At 34.8% G+C, this 21,399-nt stretch overlaps 1 long non-coding RNA gene across 1 annotated transcript; it reads left to right on the forward strand.

Annotated features, from left to right (window-relative positions):
• Positions 1-14,763: 14,763 nt before the first annotated feature.
• Positions 14,764-21,165, forward strand: LOC133182331 (uncharacterized). The gene is made up of 3 exons (XR_009720535.1): positions 14,764-15,070; positions 19,338-19,435; positions 20,997-21,165. It is a non-coding gene; the product is annotated as an uncharacterized LOC133182331 (long non-coding RNA).
• Positions 21,166-21,399: the final 234 nt, after the last annotated feature.

A 21,399-nucleotide genomic window follows, 5' to 3' on the forward strand; every position in this document is an offset into this window, starting at 1 on the left:
ACCTTGTTTTTGGGTATTTTTTTTAAAATAATACATTTCTGGACTGGATTTTTTTTAAGAAGTTAGCTAATTCTGGAAAAATTCATGAGATCATTAATCAGTAAATATTAATTATATAATATTGTTAGGTCACTGCATACAAATGCTTTCTTTTTTCACTGTTATGTTATAAATAGAATATATAGGTTAGTGAACCTTGTTTTTCATTGGATGCACTTTGATCTTTAGTCACGTGTTTATTTTGGTGGGAATTTTCTGCTGTTCTTTTGTTCATATTGCCGCCATGAAAGTTGCCCTGCTGAATGTGTGTGTGAGGTATATCCTTTGAATCATTTGATGTGTTCTAAATAATACACGGATTTATTTTATAAAAATTGTTAGCCCAGGTCAGTCGTCTCTAAATGTATTTTATTCGATGTTATAGCGCAAGTTTGACAGTTATTTATTAGGTTAATTTGATATACTGAGTTAACCAGTAATATTAACAAAAAACATCTTTCAATGATTTTTTCCTTGTTTAACAGATGTACGTCCAGGATGATGTGGTGAAATGGGAAATACCCAGTGGACAGTCCTCACTTTGAAGATCGAATGACAGTCTCTGGAGGAATGCTTCTCTGTAGTCCTACATGTAATGTCCTCAACAGGTAACATTCCATGGAAGTGCAAGGCAATTACAAAATAGTTTCTAAATTGAACTATAGTATTAATTCTGGAGCAGTTACTTACTGAAATATGAAGTCAACAAACAGTAGCTGAGATAATAATATAACTGAACTCTGTATAAGAAGTCCATTAAAATTGATAGATTTAATTTAGCCACATCAGGCTTGAATTAGCTGTATATAGTTTTATTCAGCTTTACAAAAAGCTTCATTTAGCTATTTTAATGAGCTTTTTCACAAATTACACTTTTAGTATTGGGCCAAAAATTTGCAAGGGTATGACAACTAATTAATATTTTTAGTTAGATCTTTCAAAAAGCCCTGAACCAAAAACAAAGATATTTTAAAACCATGTGTCTTTTAACATTTTAAGGAAAAGATGTAAATTTCTGCTGAGTAACTGTTCACTGTGTGTGCAGTGAGGCATGAATAAGTATGATTAATACTTCACATTGTTTATTTTTTATTCATGTTCAGTCAATTATCTTGTGAACCAAAATAGGACACTTAATAATTTCATTAACCAACTACTCAATAAAGCCCAAAAACTTATAGAACTTTGATTGCAAATGCTTTCAAAGTGTGGACAGGATGCAACAGAAATACACTAGGTATATCTTATTTTCATATTACGATAACATCCAAGAGTATTTTTTTTAGCTCACCTGAGCTGAAATCTCAAGTAAGCTTTTCTGATCACCAGTTGTCCAGTGTCTGTCCTTCTGTCTAATCTGTCTGCCCTTCCTCTGTAAACTTTTCACAATTTTGACTTTTTCTCAAGAACCACTGGCCAATTTATTCAAAGTTGACAGAAAATGTTCTTGGATAAAGGGGATTATAAATTGTTCAAATGAAGGGCCAATCCCCCTTTCCAAAGGGAGATAATCAAGGAAAAGCAATAATAGGGATGAGGTAATCAAAAATCTTCACAAGAATTAGTATTAGACAAGAAAAGATGAAATGTGGAAGCTTCCTAAAGTAGTGTGAATTCTAAGTTGTTCAAAACATGGGGAGGGGGACGATAGGGGATCTTAGTTTTACATTGAAATGTATAGGGAAAATCTTTAAAAAACTTCTTAAGACCATAGAATGCCCTAAATTTAAGGAAAATTGGAATTTTGATCATTATATAGCTTCTATATTTTGTTGTTTTAAATTCAAATTAATTTGTTGACGGTGAAATTACAGGATATTTACATTAATTTTGTGGGGATTTTGTTGTTATTATTTTTTGCATTGAGTTTCAGTGCAGTTTTCAAAGTAAAGAATTAGGGTTAATGCAAAATAAAGCTGTTTTGCTCTCTAGTAATTTGAAAATTTATAATTATTGACTGTTTTTTGCCTTTTTTCATTGCCTGTCTTGTAAATGCTTACAATTTCAAGCAACTTATGTATGTTATGGTATAGACAATTTTGTTTCCAGAAAACAAAAGCAGCAAATTGATATTGTATTTTTGTGATGTTCGTGCAATTTCCACCTATTGTTACTTCCACAAATTTTAAACTTGCTTGTCAAAAGTGGGGAGAGGGGCATTCGTGTCATATCCAGTTTTACACAAGAGCAACAAATTATCCATGATTAGTCATACTTATACAGATGTACATAGTGTAGAATCAAATTTGTTTAATCCATGACTCCGGGGAATAAGACGGGGCTACAATATATGTTGAAAGTTTTAAAAAGATGCAGATGGAGAACAGTAGCGCCATAGTAACTCAGGTGAGCAATGTGGCCCATGGGCCTCTTGTTGAATATTTTTCTTGCCTCTCAGGCCAACAAAAAATACTACTTTTAAAATGTCTTTCACCATCAACTTGGTCATTGTAGAATAATGAATAATAAGTTATTAACTTTGCATAATTCCTGACAATATATTTACATTGGAGGCTCATTCTTTACGACTTTAGGGTCAATTCTGATGAGGAATCAAGATCAATAGAGAAATCTCAAAGTTATGGTTTTATAATTTAGACACTTGTATATTAATTTAACAGGTAACACATACAGATGGTCTTCATGGTTTGAGAATATGTCTGGAACTCTTAATCAGATTGCTTTTACTAGTCAAAGTTACAGAAACAAAATGATGAATTGAAGTGGTGATATCTACTTATTATTTTGTAAATTATAACTCTTATGTGTTTTAATTCTGTTAATATACTTCGGAAAATTTCTCAGTACATTCAATTTAAAAATCAATACTTTATACTGATGTAGATATAGATGAAATTCTAATGAATGGAAAATTTTATTGAACACAGATAATCACAATATTTTTTTTTATTTGGGGGGGGGGGGGGGGGGGTGTCTCTTGCATTACCAAAATGTGTTTGCAAAAGCACGAGAACATTAATTTAATCTCATTCATTTTTCTCAGACATGTACTTGATACGAGTATGTACCAGCTATACAAAAAATGTGTCATTTTGGCCTTTATTCACAAACTGGACATTAAAATTCATGGGAAATGAAAATTTGTCCTTTATTTTGATCAAATTGTTTACCAGAAACGGCCATTTTTCTCACTCTCAAAACACTGGAATCATTAATGTGTGACTGACTGTGCTTGGTTAACAAAACATAGGAATTAAAGGTGTCAAACATTTCCCACAAAATATTTAGTATCTTTATTACCTTGCAGTTAACAAAATTACTGCTGCTCTTTTGCAACAAAATTAAGAAAGCTCTAAATCTCATGTCGCTATATGCTATACCACTGTGACCAGCACTGGCATTAGCATTGGCTTTTGCGTTGGTGTCAATGCTTTAGAAGCAAGCCCATTCCCAATTAACTATAAGCCTTATCTGCACCAAACTTACATGGATGTTGCATCTAGGGATGAACACTTTCAGACTTGCTTTGGATCCTGAATCTGACCTACATTTTTCAGATGGGTGACTTACTAAGGTTACAGTGTGGGGAACAGGTTCATTTCCAAGTAGCTATAAGCCTTACTGGACTTAACTTTCATGGATGATGCATCTGGTTATGTACACTACCCAACCTCTTTAGATGATGGAACTGAACTAAATTTTTTAAATGCTACCTGAACCAAACTTAAGCATGGATGATGTATATAGGGATAGACACTATCCGACTTGCTTCAGATACTGGTTCTGACCTTTTTTCCAGATGAGTGAAAAGGTTAAAGTTTTTGGAGGAGGTCTTGCTTTGAAGCAAACTTGCATGGATATTGATCTTGGGATGCACACTAAGTAGAAAAAAAAATTGAGTGAGATTTGCCAATACTTATAAATTTCAATTGTCAAGGTGAGTTAAAATTGTAATCTTTGATTAATTACCTCTGTTATTGATTTTTTTGGGGGGGGGGGGGGGGGGGCAATATTTTGTACACCTATTTTTGTACAGTTTTTCAAACTTACTTGTTAAGTTTTGACCTCATGACCTTGATCTTGAAAATTGACTTTTTTCAAAAATTATATCATTGGTTATAACAGCTAGGATGGCAATTGAATACAGAATTGCCAATTGATTACCTGCAATACATTTTAAGGATATCCGATCCTCAGCCAGGAAGAATAACTCTTAAAATTATTATTTAATTTAAAAAGTCTCAAAATGAAGCTTGAAATTGAGATCTTTTCGTGCAACAATTTTCATTTTATGCATCTCAATATGATTCAAGGTTCTTTGAAGTCTTAGAAACGGTCTTGTTAAAATTTGACATTTGTACCCCATAAAAGAAAGAAATGAATTCTTTTTTAGCTCACTTCGACGAAGTTGAGATGAGCTTATGCTATACATCTAGCGTCGGCATCCCAGTTAAAGTTTTAGGAGCAAGTCCCATTCCCAAGTAACTATAAGCCCTATCTGGACCAAACTTGCATGGATGATGCATCTAGGGATGGACACTACCAAACTTGCTTCAGATGCTGGACCTGACCTAGATTTTCCAGATGAGTGACCAGGTTAAAGTTTTTGGAGCAGGTCCATTCCCAAATAACTATAAGCCCTACCTGGACCAAACTTGCATGGATGATGCATCTAGGGATGGACACTACCACACTTCTATGGATGCTGGATCTGACCTAGATTTTCAAGATGAGTGACCAGGTTAAAGGTTTTGGAGCAGGGCCATTCCCAAATAACTGTAAGCCCTACCTGGACCAAACTTGCATGGATGATGCATCTAGAGATGGACACTATCAAACTTGCTTCCAATGCTGGATCTGACCTAGATTTTCCAGATGAGTGACCAGGTTAAAGTTTTTGGAGCAGGTCCATTCCGAAGTAACTATAAGCCCTACCTGGACCAAACTTGCATGGATGATGCATCAAGGGATGGACACTACCACACCTGCTTCGGATGCTGGATCTGACCTAGATTTTCCAGATGAGTGACTAGGTTAAAGTTTTTGAAGCAGGTCCATTCCGAAGTAACTATAAGCCCTACCTGGACCAAACTTGCATGGATGATGCATCTAGGGATGGACACTACCACACTTGCTATGGATGCTTGATCTGAGCTAGATTTTCCACATGTGAGACCAGGTTTAGATTTTGGAGCAGTCCCATTCCCAAGTAACTATAAGCCCTACTTGGACCAAATGTGCATGGATGATGCATCTAGGGATGTACACTAACCAAACTGCTTCGGATGCTGGATCTGACCTAGATTTTCCACATGGGTGAATTTAATCCATATTTTAACCAAATTAGCATGGATGATGTATCTAGGGATGGACACTTCCAGACTTCCTTTGGATTCTGAATCTGACTTACATTTTCCAAAACATTGGTTTTTTGAGCAGGTCTATTTCCAAGTAACTATAAGTCCTGCTTAAACCAAACTTGCATGGATATTGATCTTGGGATGTACTCTAACTAGAAAAAAAAATTGATGTGAAATTTGCTTTACTTATAGATAACATTCGTCGAGGTGAGCTTTGTAATCTTTGATTACCTATGTTTAAAGAAATTGAATTTCTTTTAGTCTAGCTTTAGATACCAATGCTTATTAGCATGATATGAAATTAGACATGATATGTGAGGTCTAGCAATGATAGCACAAGCTTAAACCTTACACTATATATTACATTACAATTGAAGTTAAGAGAAGAACTAAAGTACTGTATAAGCATATAAAAGATGCAATTTTCTCCAAATGCCTGGATACCTATATTTTTCTATCCTAATTATATTTGTTGATCAATTTTCAATTAGAAGATGCATAGCTGGTGTTTTTATTCACATTTCCTGAAAATATATTTGAGGTTTGATAATTTTCCCTATATAATATGATCAAGTATAATTATGAACTTTGAAAAAATACCATGGGTAAATTCACATTTCTGTGTGAATTCAGAGACATTTTTATGAGCATTTTCAATTACTTAAAAGCTCTGATTTTCAGAACCTGAGGATCGGACTACCTTAATGCTTGATCAAATCATTTTAATAGACAAGATGTGATGAAAGCTAGTTCAGAGCACTGGCCAGTATATATATACTTTACTATAGTGGCCATTAATATTTATTTCAGATGGCCTGTAAGAAAATCACTTCCAAGAAGTAAAACCACTTTTAACCTCATGACCCTTAAGTTTGAAATACTTTTAATATTTTTTTGCTTTGGCTATGGTTGCACCTAAAGAGGCTTTGCTTTCATATCTCTGCATGCCAGCAGTCTGTAAGATGAATATTGATTTTTGACCTGATGACCTTGAAATTAGACCCATGTTTCAAAAATTACCTTAGCTTTAACTTGCATCTGAAGAGACAATTTAGATAATTAAGATTGTCATATTTTTTCCACAATAACCATTACTTGTGAAAAGACATTTCAGAATTACTATGATTTTTTTTGTCCTCATGACATAGACCAGTTTAACTAATAACTTCCAGTAACTCTAATCTTGGCCATATCTTGCACCAGAACATTTTTTTTTTTAGCTCACCTGAGCTGAAAGTTCGAGTGAGCTTTTCCGATCACCTGTTGTCCGTCGTCCGTCCATCCGTCTGTAAACTTTTCACATTTTCAACTTCTTCTCAAGAACTACTGGGTCAGTTTTAACCAAACTTGGTACAAAGTATCCTTGGGTGAAGAGGAGTTTAAATTGTTAAAATAAAGGGCCAAGTCTCCTTACAAGGGGGGATAATCAAGAAAAGACAAAAATAGGGTGAGATCATTTAAAAATCTTCTTCTCAAGAACCACTGGGCCAAAAAAGCTGAAATGAAAGGTGTTGCCATGGTTATTAAAAATAAAACTTTCTGTGAAATACTTGAACAAAACACTTTTTTCCTACACTTTAGGTCTGATTTCAGTATAACTTGGTACAATTAAGAATACTAAAATAATAATTCTGTGTTTGGTTTTTGATTTAAATGGCACACAAGTAGACTACATTCAAATACATAAATTCCTTATATATGATTTTGATTTTGATGAACAGTGTTAAACGTTGCCATTGTTACTAAAAATAGAAACTTCTGTGGAATACTTTCAAAATGCTACTCCACCTACAGTTTTAGTCTAATTGCAATAAATCCTGCCCCAGAAAAACTAAACCAAGGATCATTATACTATTTATTCTGTGCATAGTAGCAAGTCCAATGTAAGTGCTACTTTTCTCTTCCTGTGTTAGATATATACCAGTAAAGCTACAGTCTCATCAGAAACTTCTGGTTGTTTTTCAGGATTATAAATTGTCATATTAAAACTATAGAGCACATGTTTACTGAATGTCTTTAAGAATAACATTTTTAATGTCTGAAGTACAGGAACAGTCCTTTATTTTCAGTCAAATAAAATGTTACATGCAAGCTACTAGCTAAAACACAATACACCTGTACTCTAAAATAATGACTTGTACAAAAAGTGAGGAAAAAGCCTTACATTTGAAATCTAAGTATGAGTGTAAATGTACAATGTATTTCATTTTCTTACTACAACAAAGTTGAGATGAGCATTGCTTTACCCCAGCATTGACATTGGGGTTCTGGTTAAAGTTACAGTAGCAAGTCAAATCCAAGTAGCTTAATAAACCCTTCCTGTACCAAACTAAATTGCCACCAGGTGCATGACCAGACTTGCATGGATGATGATCTATTAGAGATGCTTGGGATGCTGGCACTGACCTAAATTTCAGGATGAGTGGCCAGAGGCCTGTCCAACAGAACGAACATTCGCGAGCGCTCGCCAAAATTCCTTATCCTTCCAACAGAAATGTTCGCGAGCGCTCGCTCAGTTGAACAGGCCTTAGGTTAAAGTTTTTTGGAGCAGATCTAGCAGTATTCCTATGGTGACTGAACTTGCGATGAGGAAGCATTTTACTTACCAGATTTGCTTCAGATGCTGGGTCTAATATGCAAGATTTTGATTGAACAAAAATTTTGGAGCAGGTTCATTCTTTAAGTAACTAAAAGGACTGTGTATCCAAATTTGTAAGACTGAATATAGCTGTCTATGATGCATCACACGCATAGGATACTCCGTACAGGCTAGATCTGACCTACATTTCTTGATAAGTGACCAGATAAAGGTTTTTGAGTAGGTATGTTGCAAATTAACTATAAATTAAATCCTACCTTAACCACACTTGTATGATGGATACACTTACATATGTAGGGATGCACATTCACCAGACTTGCATCAGATGCAACATCTGACTTATCTTGATGAACTGATATACATTTTCCTGGTAACCAAAACAAAATTTTTTGGCAGTACCATTCCCAAGAAACCATAAAACCTACAAAGACAACATTTGCATGGATTTGCATCTATAGAATATTAACCCATGCAAATATATCAGAACATTCTTGTTAATGGTGTGAGACTTTGATGGAAGTTAGATGACATTCATTGTGATGAAATTAAAATTAGTTCATGGAGTTGGAAATGAGATAATTGTATGCATGGTTTTAATATTTATGACTCAGTCCTTGGCAGAAATTGAGTTGCATTGGGGGTGGTTTGTAGTGGTGGTGAGATATGGTAGATCATCAATTAACCTAAATTCATACAAACATCTGTACTTCTGTAAATGAAAAATTTAGTATGTTAACATCCATAAGCCAATTCATAATTAAACTACGTAAATCATCTACAACACAGAGTCAAATATAAATCTAATGAAGTATCAATGTTTATTTTCAGATTCCTACCTAATATTTAAAATATGCTGTGCATATTGGATTGGAACAGCATCCCAACAACGCTGGAATGGAGGTATTTCTTAATTTTTGGCACCCCTACAAAGTACTAACATTTCCCTTCCCTCCCCCACTCTCAGCACATCTTTTGTACAGTAAAAGGTTTTTTGTTGTGTTGTGTTGTTTTTGATTTGTCTAATCTTCTCTGTTTTCTCTTTGCCGGGACCTCATCGTTGGAGATGGTGGAATAAGGACTTGGAGGCGGCTGGGCATATTGGATTGGAACAGCATCCCAACAACGCTGGAATGGAGGTATTTCTTAGTCATTAAGAAATAGCAGAGGTATGATCGTTTCATTATTATTTTTGGCACCCCTACTAAGTACTAACATTTCCCTTCCCTCCCCCAATCTCAGCACATCTTTTGTACAGTAAAAGTTCTTTTGTTGTGTTGTTTTTGATTTGTCTAATCTTCTCCATTTTCTTTGCCGGGACTTCATCGTTGGAGATGGTGGAATAAGGACTTGGAGGCGGCTGGGCATATTGGATTGGAGATGGTGGAATAAGGACTTGGAGGCGGCTGGGCATATTGGATTGGAACAGCATCCCAACAACGCTGGAATGGAGGTATTTCTTAGTCATTAAGAAATAGCAGAGGTATGATCGTTTCATTATTATTTTTGGCACCCCTACTAAGTACTAACATTTCCCTTCCCTCCCCCACTCTCAGCACATCTTTTGTACAGTAAAAGTTCTTTTGTTGTGTTGTGTTGTTTAAATTGATTTGTCTAATCTTCTCTGTTTTCTCTTTGCCGGGACCTCATCGTTGGAGATGGTGGAATAAGGACTTGGAGGCGGCTGGGCATATTGGATTGGAACAGCATCCCAACAACGCTGGAATGGAGGTATTTCTTAGTCATTAAGAAATAGCAGAGGTATGATCGTTTCATTATTATTTTTGGCACCCCTACTAAGTACTAACATTTCCCTTCCCTCCCCCACTCTCAGCACATCTTTTGTACAGTAAAAGTTTTTTTGTTGTGTTGTGTTGTTTTTGATTTGTCTAATCTTCTCTGTTTTCTCTTTGCCGGGACCTCATCGTTGGAGATGGTGGAATAAGGACTTGGAGGTGGCTGGGCATATTGGATTGGAGATGGTGGAATAAGGACTTGGAGGCGGCTGGGCATACTGGATTGGAACAGCATCCCAACAACGCTGGAATGAAGGTATTTCTTAGTCATTAAGAAATAGCAGAGGTATGATCGTTTCATTATTATTTTTGGCACCCCTACTAAGTACTAACATTTCCCTTCCCTCCCCCACTCTCAGCACATCTTTGTACAGTAAAAGGTTTTTTGTTGTGTTGTGTTGTTTTTGATTTGTCTAATCTTCTCCGTTTTCTCTTTGCCGGGACCTCATCGTTGGAGATGGTGGAATAAGGACTTGGAGGCGGCTGGGCATATTGGATTGGAGATGGTGGAATAAGGACTTGGAGGCGGCTGGGCATATTGGATTGGAACAGCATCCCAACAACGCTGGAATTGAGGTATTTCTTAGTCATTAAGAAATAGCAGAGGTATGATCGTTTCATTATTATTTTTGGCACCCCTACTAAGTACTAACATTTCCCTTCCCTCCCCCACTCTCAGCACATCTTTTGTACAGTAAAAGTTTTTTTGTTGTGTTGTGTTGTTTTTGATTTGTCTAATCTTCTCTGTTTTCTCTTTGCTGGGACCTCATCGTTGGAGATGGTGGAATAAGGACTTGGAGGCGGCTGGGCATATTGGATTGGAGATGGTGGAATAAGGACTTGGAGGCGGCTGGGCATATTGGATTGGAACAGCATCCCAACAACGCTGGAATGGAGGTATTTCTTAGTCATTAAGAAATAGCAGAGGTATGATCGTTTCATTATTATTTTTGGCACCCCTACTAAGTACTAACATTTCCCTTCCCTCCCCCACTCTCAGCACATCTTTTGTACAGTAAAAGGTTTTTTGTTGTGTTGTTTTTGATTTGTCTAATCTTCTCTGTTTTCTCTTTGCTGGGACCTCATCGTTGGAGATGGTGGAATAAGGACTTGGAGGCGGCTGGGCATATTGGATTGGAACAGCATCCCAACAACGCTGGAATGGAGGTATTTCTTAGTCATTAAGAAATAGCAGAGGTATGATCGTTTCATTATTATGTTTGGCACCCCTACTAAGTACTAACATTTCCCTTCCCTCCCCCACTCTCAGCACATCTTTTGTACAGTAAAAGTTCTTTTGTTGTGTTGTTTTTGATTTGTCTAATCTTCTCCATTTTCTTTGCCGGGACTTCATCGTTGGAGATGGTGGAATAAGGACTTGGAGGCGGCTGGGCATATTGGATTGGAGATGGTGGAATAAGGACTTGGAGGCGGCTGGGCATATTGGATTGGAACAGCATCCCAACAACACTGGAATGGAGCCGGTATTTCTTAGTCACTAAGAAATAGCAGAGGTATGATCGTTTCATTATTATTTTTGGCAACCCTACTAAGTACTAACATTTCCCTTCCCTCCCCCACTCTCAGCACATCTTTTATACAGTAAAAGTTTTTTTGTTGTGTTGTGTTGTTTAAATTGATTTGTCTAATCTTCTCCGTTTTCTCTTTGCCGGGACCTCATCGTTGGAGATGGTGGAATAAGGACTTGGAGGCGGCTGGGCATATTGGATTGGAGATGGTGGAATAAGGACTTGGAGGCGGCTGGGCATATTGGATTGGAACAGCATCCCAACAGCGCTGGAATGGAGGTATTTCTTAGTCATTAAGAAATAGCAGAGGTATGATCGTTTCATTATTATTTTTGGCACCCCTACTAAGTACTAACATTTCCCTTCCCTACCCCACTCTCAGCACATCTTTTATACAGTAATACTTTTTTGTTGTGTTGTGTTGTTCTTTATTTGTCTAATCTTCTCTGTTTTCTCTTTGCCGGGACCTCATCGTTGGAGATGGTGGAATAAGGACTTGGAGGCGGCTGGGCATATTGGACTGGAACAGCATGCCAACAACGCTGGAATTGATGTTTTTGTTATGTTGTTTTGTTTTTATTATGTTAATGTTAGGTTGTTTTGTTATCTTAGTTATTTGTTATAGTTCTTGCTTTGTTAGTGTTGTTAGTTGTAAGTTGTTTATTTTTAGATAATATTATTTATCTAATGTTTATTTTGTTAGTTTTGTTCATTATATTAGTTATTTGTTACATTAGGGTTTTTTTTTTGTTAGACATTTGTTAATTCAAGTTTTGTTTGTACTTTGTTATGTTGATTTGGTAAGTTAAGTATTTTGTTATAATTGTTATTTGTAAAATCTTTTTGTTGTTGTTATGATTATGTTATTTGTTATTGCTATGAGTTTTAGTTATTTGTTATTATTATGAGTGCTAGTTATTTGTTATTGGTATATCAGTATTAGGTATTTGTTATTGGTGTCTTGTTATGATTGTGTTGTTATTGTTATGAGTATAAGCTATTTGTTATTGTTATGAGTTTATTTGTTATTGTTATGAGTTTATTTGTTATTGTTATGAGTTTTAGTTATTTGTTATTGTTATGAGTGTTTGTTATTTGTTATTGGTATATCAGTATTAGGTATTTGTTATTGGTGTGTTGTTATGATTATGTTATTGTTATGAGTGTTTGTTATTTGTTATTGGTATATCAGTATTAGTATTTGTTATTGGTGTGTTGTTATGATTATGTTATTTGTTATTGTTATGAGTGTTTGTTATTTGTTATTGGTATATTAGTATTAGGTATTTGTTATTGGTGTGTTGTTATGATTATGTTATTTGTTATTGTTATGAGTGTTAGGTATTTGTTATTGGTGTGTGAGTATTAGTTATTTGTTATTGATATGAGTTTTAGTTATTTGTTTTTGGAATGAGTTTTAGTTATTTGTTATTGTTATGTCAGTATTAGGTATTTATTATCAGTATGTCAGTATAAGGTATTTGTTATTGGTATGTATATCAGTATTAGTTATTTGTTGATGGTATCAGTATTAAGCATGTGTCTAATGTTCTTTGTTGTATTTTGCAGTGATATCTACGTTGGACATGGTGGATATAAGAGATGTGAAGTGTTGAAACGTGTTTCAGCCGAAACTTCTAGCCTGATTGAGGGCCTATTTAATTATATTTGTTCTTTTTACAGCTTTATTTTATAGTTGGGCAAAGCTTGAAAGTTGCAGAGGAATAAGCAATTTTCTTAAGAAAGATGAGGTAAAATGTAACAGAAAATACTGACTTAATGAAAAATTCGGAGACAGAAAATAACAGCTTACATTATGCCTTATTTTTGGACAATTGGAAATGTTCCAGATGAAAGTAAAATAGTCCTAATTGACTTGATTCATCTTTCCAAAACAGAGAAAGTGATCCTTGATATTGTGTAGCTTTTCTCGGCAATGGCCAATGTGTAAGCTCTAGCTCTACTGGTCAGAGACTAGAAGAGCTAATGCATAAGAAGGAGTCCCTTGTCTGTCTAGCTGTCTGTCCTTTTGTAAATAACTTTTCAAAAAGCTACCTCTCTTTCATTTTTAATTGAAAAAGACAACAGGACATGGTGGTAATGGAATATGCATGTCTGATGGACAGTCAATCTCCAAGATGTGGAAACAGCAGGTGCACTCAACAGAACTTGGTGAAAACAACTGGAGAAGCAAGGTTGATGGACATTGATTTTCCAAGATTTAGAAACAGCAGCTGCCCTCAACAGGACATTGTGGAAATAACTGCAGGAGGCATGGCTGATAGATGTTGATCTTCCAAGATGTGGAAACAGCAGCTGCAGCCAACAGGAATTGATGGAAACAACTGGAGGAGACATGCCTAATGGATGTTACCCCCCCCCCCCCACAAGACATTTAACAGTAGATAACTGACACTGATCAGGTATGTGACATAATCATGATCCAAGATTATCTTATTAATAAAAATCAAGTTCCAAATTACAATGGCTTCAATTCAAAATAAATCAACACAGCTACAAATGAAGTGTTATATAAAATTGAATGATACTCAGTTGTGTAATAATTTTAAGAGCCATTTTGTTTCCAAGCTTCACAGTCTATTAAAATATACATATTTCATACACTGTTATCAGATAAATCTCATGTTTGGAAATCTCAGAAATCTGATGAATTTTCATCAGAATTGAGGAATTTTCTAATTTTTCACATTCTTGTAGCCTCCATTTACACTTTAAATCAATCGCTTACAGTTATTAATTGCAAATTTTAACTGCATTTTGATTTTTATATCAAACAAGGGCCATACATTGTCCTTTATGTCTCTCATACCATCTTTTCATAGAAAATGTTTTCCCAACAAAAAAAAGAAAGAAAATGTTACACATCTTTATTTTTAATTACTTTGTGTACCAGTCTATCCCAGTCTATTTTATGCTCAATCCATAGCACTGCACTTAATCAGAGATCTCATTTTTTGAGACAGCAGACCTGTAATACAGAATGATAAACTTTTTTCCTTATGTTGATTTTTTGTTAGGATGTGTCAGTATTCATAATCCCTTTTTGCCCCTTCCAGGATAAGAGATTGAAAAAGGCACTTAAAGAATTATCTGGCAGCTTGAAAGGAGCCCTGGAAGCATGGATGATATTTTCTACAAGATAATGGATATTGACTCTGAAAATTTGCAGATGAAGACAACAAGACATGGTGGAAACAACTGTAGGAGGCAAAGAAAATGGGCAGTTATCATCCAAGATGTGGATACAGCAACCACACCCAAGTGAACTTGGTGGAAACAACCACAGGAGGCAATTCCAATGGATGTTGAGGAAGATTGATGGATGTTGAGGCAAACCTGATTGACAATGATCCTCAAAGATGTGGAAACGGCAGCTGCTCTCAACAGGCCCCAAGACCATAAACTGAGAAAATTTCAAACTTAAATAACTTTTGAAATAATTTTGATTATGAAAAAAAATTCGACCATATGCTTGAATTTAAATGCTATACAAAACTGCTAATGTTTAAGCAATACATTAGATAAAACTCAAGATATTGAAAATAAAAATTTGACTCAAGTCCGTTCTCAGTTTATGGTCTTGGGGCGAGGACTTGGTGGAAACAACTGGACGAGCAAGGCTAATGGATGCTGATCTTCCAAGATGTGGAAACAGCAGCTGGAACCTACACAGGACTTGGTGGAAACAACTGGAGGAGACAAGCCTGATGGATGTTAACCCCCCCCCCCTTTCAAGACGTATCACAGAAGATAACTGACACTGATCAGGTATGTGACATAATCATAATCCAAGATTATCTTATTATCAAAAATTAAGTTCCAAATTACAATGGCTACAATTCAGAATAAATTATCATATCTTAGCTACAAATAAAGTGTTATGTAATTGGTTTGAAATTTCCTGCATTTGACATATTGTAGTGTCTGTACAGATGTTTAGTGATAAATTTATAATTTTTTCTTTGTTTTTCACTAAAAGAATAGAGTAAGTACTGATATCAACCACCGACATATGGCAGGTGGCTTAATTTTGCTATTACATGTGCATCAGAATTTAATTTGAATTAGCTTTGCTTAGTATTCATATGGAGCTAAAGCAAAATAATTTGATAGGCAGTTAATTCGAATAAAACTAATATCATTAAATTCTCCGTGTGAACGCGGTTCAAATTTAATTCGCAGTAACTTGAATTCAAATTAAACCGTCTTTGTGAACAGCGCATAAATTGTGTAGCTTCTCTCAGACATGAGGAAACAATTTTTATGACCCTGATCGAAAGATCCCGGGGGTATATTGTTTTTGTCCTGTTTGTCTGTCTGTTTGTCTTTTTGTCTGTCTGTCTGTTGTCAACTTTAACCTAGCCCATAACTATTGCGCTGTCAAGGGTAAGGCTTTGATATTTGACATGAGTGTTCATTATGACAAGACCTTTCCTTGGGTACCACCATATATGACCTTTTGACCTTGACCTTGGAGTTTGACCCAGTTTTGCAAAATTTTAACAAACTTAAACCTTGGCCATAACTTTTAAACGGACCTTCCTTTGGATACCAACCATTTTGACCCTTTAACATTGACCTTGGAGTTTGACCTACTTTTGAAAAAACATTAACCTTTGTGATAACTTTTGAACAGTTGGTGCTTAGGGCTTTCATATTTCACTTGTGTAATCCTTGTGACAAGACCTTCCTTTGGATACCAACAACTTTGACCTTTGACCTTGGAATTTGACCAACTTTTGGAAAACTTTAACCTTGGTCATAACTTTTGAACGATTGGTGCTTCGGCTTTCATATTTCACCTGTGTATTTCTTGGGAGAAGGCCTTTCCTTTGGCACCATTAATTTTGACCATTTGACTTGACCTTGATGTTTGACATAATTTTGGAAAGAACTTTAACCTTTTCCATATCTGTACAATGGTTGCTGCTAGGCCTTTCATATTTCACAGGTATATTCCTCGAGACAAGACCTTACTTTGGGTATCAACATATTTGATTTGCATTTGAGAAAGTTTAACCTTTGCTACAAGTTGCCATAAGGGGGGCATCATTGTTTCACAAACACATCTTGTTCATATTATTTCATGTGGGATTTCCACTGTGGGAATGCCAGAAGGTTCAGGAACATATAGTTTCACCAACTTCTGTGAAGCTCATAATCAGGTCAAGTACACTACCTTTTATGGAAGGTAGTTTTCATCACGTGACAATATTTTTGTCAAACCCATTATCCAATCAATTGAATGAGTTGCAAAGCATGATGGTCTACTATGTGTTTACTATTAAATAGCTGTATGTGGCTTTTGTTGTTATAGTGCATAATATTTACTGGGAAACCTGTACAACTTAATTCTTTTTCATTTCATATGGCTGAAATTGAAAGATTATATACCAAAGACAAAATTCCATGCTCACATTGAATATTTGAGATGTATTAGATGATTAATAGTTACGTCAAATTCTGTCTAAACTCTTTGACATATATGCATACATTAAATACTAGGAGTGAAACGGTTCACCGCGGTATCGATTCACCGCGGTATTTTTTCTCGGTTTGATACACGGTGCAAAATCTTTAATTTTCGGTTCGGTTCATTTTTCGGTCGGGATCGTTATTCAGTCGGGTTTGGCAAAAGGTAAAACACGTTACTCAGTATAAATAAGTAGGGCCTATAGAAAATGTAAATTTTTGATGACTGATAGCTTGTAAAATAATTTTTTACAGTGAAATGATTTTAATCAATTTCTTCTAGTCAATTTGCAAATAAAATTCGTAAAATATGTGACTAGATTTAGAAAAAGAAAGCATAAAACAACGTTGAATTTGTTTCCTTCTATCTAAATGTATCGTATCGAAAATAACTGAACCGAGACAAAATTATACAATACGTATCGAACCGTGAAGGAGGTGTATCGTTTCACCCCTATTAAATACGTTTTGAAGATAATGAAAACAAAAATTGCACACTGGTGTATTGATGTTTAGATCTAAGAAAAATATCCTAAATACAAGATATTACTTTTGACATACATGAATAGATACATGTAGATAGGATACACAGACTGAAAAATATGCTTTGCTTGTTGGGTTTGTCAACAAAAAGCATCTAGATTTTTTCATTACGCCTAATATTCTAATGAAAATCAAAAAGAAATCATTTTTAGTTGCAAATGAGTACCATTTTTAAAATAGCATTGGAATATATGTTCATAATACTATTACAAAGAAAAAAGGCTTTGAATTTTAAGCATTCTGTAAAAGTACTTCAAGGCCCATTCAGTCAATTGATGTTTTCTCCCTTGCTCCTCAAAACCACGTGAAAAAATACTTGCTGCTTGTTCTACGCAATAGCACCTACGTCTCTTTGAACAATAGTATACGCTGATATTTAAACAAGTTCATATAAGGTTTGATAAACCAAACTGTAAATGTGATCATAGAAATGGAAGATTACACACCATTTTCAATATCTTTTCATAAATATCAAAAAAGAATGGAAAATGAGTTTCCAATGGACAATTAATTATTTGCTTTTCATTTTCAATATGCTGCATTTGTACTAAAATTTGTAGTAGCCCATAATGCATTGTGACTCATTCAGCTGATCGTTCATTTGATAAAGTATATATATAAACAAATAGCTAATTTAACATGCAAATTATGGTGATTTCAGAAAGTCTGGTGGTCTCGACCTGAAAATATAGTTTCCAAGAGATAGTTGTTACAGTACTTTTAAGCCCCAATATTCAATAGAAAGGACTTTAATAAAATATTGTTATGAGGTTTTGACATTATAAGGATTGCTTGGATACATTAAAACATACTATCTGCAATGAAATGTAGTACAATGTACAACAAAAAGTAATCATATAAATGAGTTTAAAAATAAATAGAAAGATTGGCTTTTACTTGTGTGAGACTTTGAAACCAGGCGGTTAAAGACATCTTGCAATTCTTGGACATTGCTCTTGCCAGCACATGTACTATAATTAGCAGATATCTTTCTTCTTATGCATCCCCCCTTTCACCTCTCTTCCTCCCTGGCCAGTCTATCCCTCTATCTCAATTGTCACTATAATTATAAATTTTTAGTGTTTAACTTATTATATTCATAAATGATTTTTTTTTTGTATGCCAATATTATAAATGTGTTTGTGACAATTGATATCAATCTTTTTAACAAGGTCAAGCACTGACTGAATTTTTAGCCGGGCGGATAGCTTGAAGTCAGCAGTAGCCTAAGCTTTTATGTAATGGTGTACATTCAACCAGATATTCAAACTCTTCACACCCAAATTAAATTTTTTGCTAAGAAACATAGTGCATATACAGTCTATTAAACTATACTTTTGCAACAATTAACTCAAACACTTTAATCAAACAAAGTAAAGAAAAGTGAGGATTTTTTAAAAAAAATATTGAACATTAATGTTTATGCATTTTCTCCCTTTTGACTTCCATTTAGGCCTGTCTGTGTCACATTCTATAAATACAGGTTGTGTTATCATGTTAACACTATATGTGACCTGATGCACACCTGGCTTGATGAAAGAAGCCAAGTAAACTTGACGTCAATCAAAGCTTGTGTCCATTGTAGCTTAATTGATAAAACATCAAATGACAGACCATAAATGCTTCAATTAACAAACTTTAGATGATGAAGGACTCAATCTCTCTAAGTATCAAATAAACAATAAAGAGGTTGTTTAATCTTTTTCAAAGCTTAAATTTCTTATTGAAACAAAGTGGGGAGTTTGAAAGCTTAATTTCTAAACGTGCATGAACTTAATGACGATCTCCGAATTTTCTTTTTTTTGCTGACATCCTAAATCAATGAGACAATCAGTATAAAAAATAAATAGTGCATGTTTTTGAGAGTAACAGTTGATTCAAATAGACACCCCACTGTCAACCTCCGCTGAAGTGTTGGTTGACATTTTTACAGGTTCTCCTTGGGGTGTCAGTAGTTTTTCTCATTTTTCTGTTTTGTTCTAGTGGATGCTATATAGCATGTGTTTCCTCTTCTTTAAAGTTTGAAGATTTGAAGACCATTCAAAGTACTGGGAATTAAGCAGATCTCATTTTGGCTTGGTTTGCTTGATGACATTATGAAGAATGGGGACCATTCAGGTATGTCAAAGTTACCTTGATTACTATTTTTTGTAATTTTTAGGTCACCTGAATCACTCAGGTGACCTATTCCTATCTGTTTGTTTGTCGTCATCCCTCGTGTGTTAACATTTGAACATTTTCAGCTTCTTCTTTAGAACTGCTTATCCAATTTCAACCAATTTTGGCAGAAGAAGATTATCTATGATTGAAGGGGAACAAAATTATGAATTTCATGGTCCCGCACTCTGGGGCCATAGGGGTGGGGTTAAAATTAGTGCGATCTATAAAATTAGTTTTTCTTTACTAAAAGCAGTCAAACTGTTGGCATGATTGTAATAAGCAATGAGCTCTGTATTAAAATTATGAAATTCATGGCCCTTAAATGAGTTAGGGATTCTGAAGTAAGGGGTGGGGTTCTAATGAACATAGTGAAAAATCATAAATTCTTTAAAATACTGTAGATCACTAAATTTTCATGAGAAAGTCATTTAATCTTAATTAGCAAGACAAAATTTTCACGAATTATGGTTATTGCTCTGTAATTTAATTTAGTTTGTATTCTAGCCTCTGACTGGTTAATATCCAAAAAGGAACACAAATTATTTCTGTATAACCTGGTTTGGTATGGGGACACACCCCCCTGACTACCAGCTGAATCATCTGTATCCATACAATCCTCTCATTTCCAGTCCTCGGGATTCATGGAAAACTCCAGATTTAATAAATGTACCTTTAACTTCAAACAATAATTCGATCTTACCACATATAAACGAACAACAAGGCTGCTAGGCCTATGTATCAGTTTTTACCTCCCCTCACTTCCCATCATTTTCGTTACTTCCGTTACTAAGGTTGTATTATTGAGCAGCAAATTTGAACTAATAAAAAGCAACGAAATTTTACACCCATAGTTATTTAATGATTTTAAAATTAAATTATAAGGAATGACTCTAATTCTTGGCCAAATTATTCGAGTATAACCTGGTTTGGGTCAGTTTACGCTGTTTTATAATCCGCGTTTTATAATCCGCTTCGCAGATTATAAAGCGTAAACTGACCAAAACCAGGTTATACTCAAATAATTTGGCCAAGAATTAGATTCATTCCTAAAATATGATATCCCTAGGAATACTAATATATGCCTGAATAAAATTTTTGCAATCACACCATCTCGAATAATTATGCGAAAATAAAGTTCTCGCAAATGAAAAGTGATTTAAAATGTATCTTCTTCTTTCCCCCTGTGTATAAAGTACAAAAATTTTTAGGGAGCATGTTCTTGAGATAATGTATGGAGAAGCAGGACAAGCTGATATTCAAATCTCAAAGCACTGATATAAATGCATTCTAGCAACAATGTTTTTCTGTTTTTAAAATCAAAAACCATTTTAAAGAACATTTTTGTAAAGGGTGTCCAAATTATAAATGGGTATGAGGTCACCCGATTCGGACACATATGGGTTAAATCTCTTTGGTACCTAACTTCTTCCCACACTGACCCCTTTTTATCTTTCTTTTATGCAAATGAGAAAATCATAAACTGATATATTGTTTAAAATGATACACTTGCACCTGACAGGTTGAAGAGGTGACTTCTAAGAATGGTGTGGATGAAGTTTTTCTTCAACATCGTGAAAAAAAGAAGCCTAATAGGAATTGGTGGAAAAATGTAACTGGTTGAAAATACAATGTTGATGGACATTGACCCTCTAAGATGTGGAAATGAGCAGCTACAGCCACACAGGACTTGGTGGAAAAACCTGGCAAGACTGGGTATATTCCTCTAAGTATTTTTAGAATTGGTAGGGGTAGCAAGTAGTTCACTAACACAAAATAGTTGGATCCTTAACTTGCAAGCAGAATATAATAAAAATAAGTCATCTGAACTAAAGATGCTTGATATGTATGATTAAGAAGAAGAAATCCCACATTCAAAACCATTTTCATTTTTGTGTTATCTTTGAAAGAAAAAGAATTGAATT

Source organism: Saccostrea echinata, unplaced genomic scaffold (genome assembly GCF_033153115.1).
Source record: "Saccostrea echinata isolate AGI-Se365-2 ecotype Australia unplaced genomic scaffold, CSIRO_AGI_Sech_v1 ptg000009l, whole genome shotgun sequence".
NCBI lineage: Eukaryota > Metazoa > Mollusca > Bivalvia > Ostreida > Ostreidae > Saccostrea > Saccostrea echinata.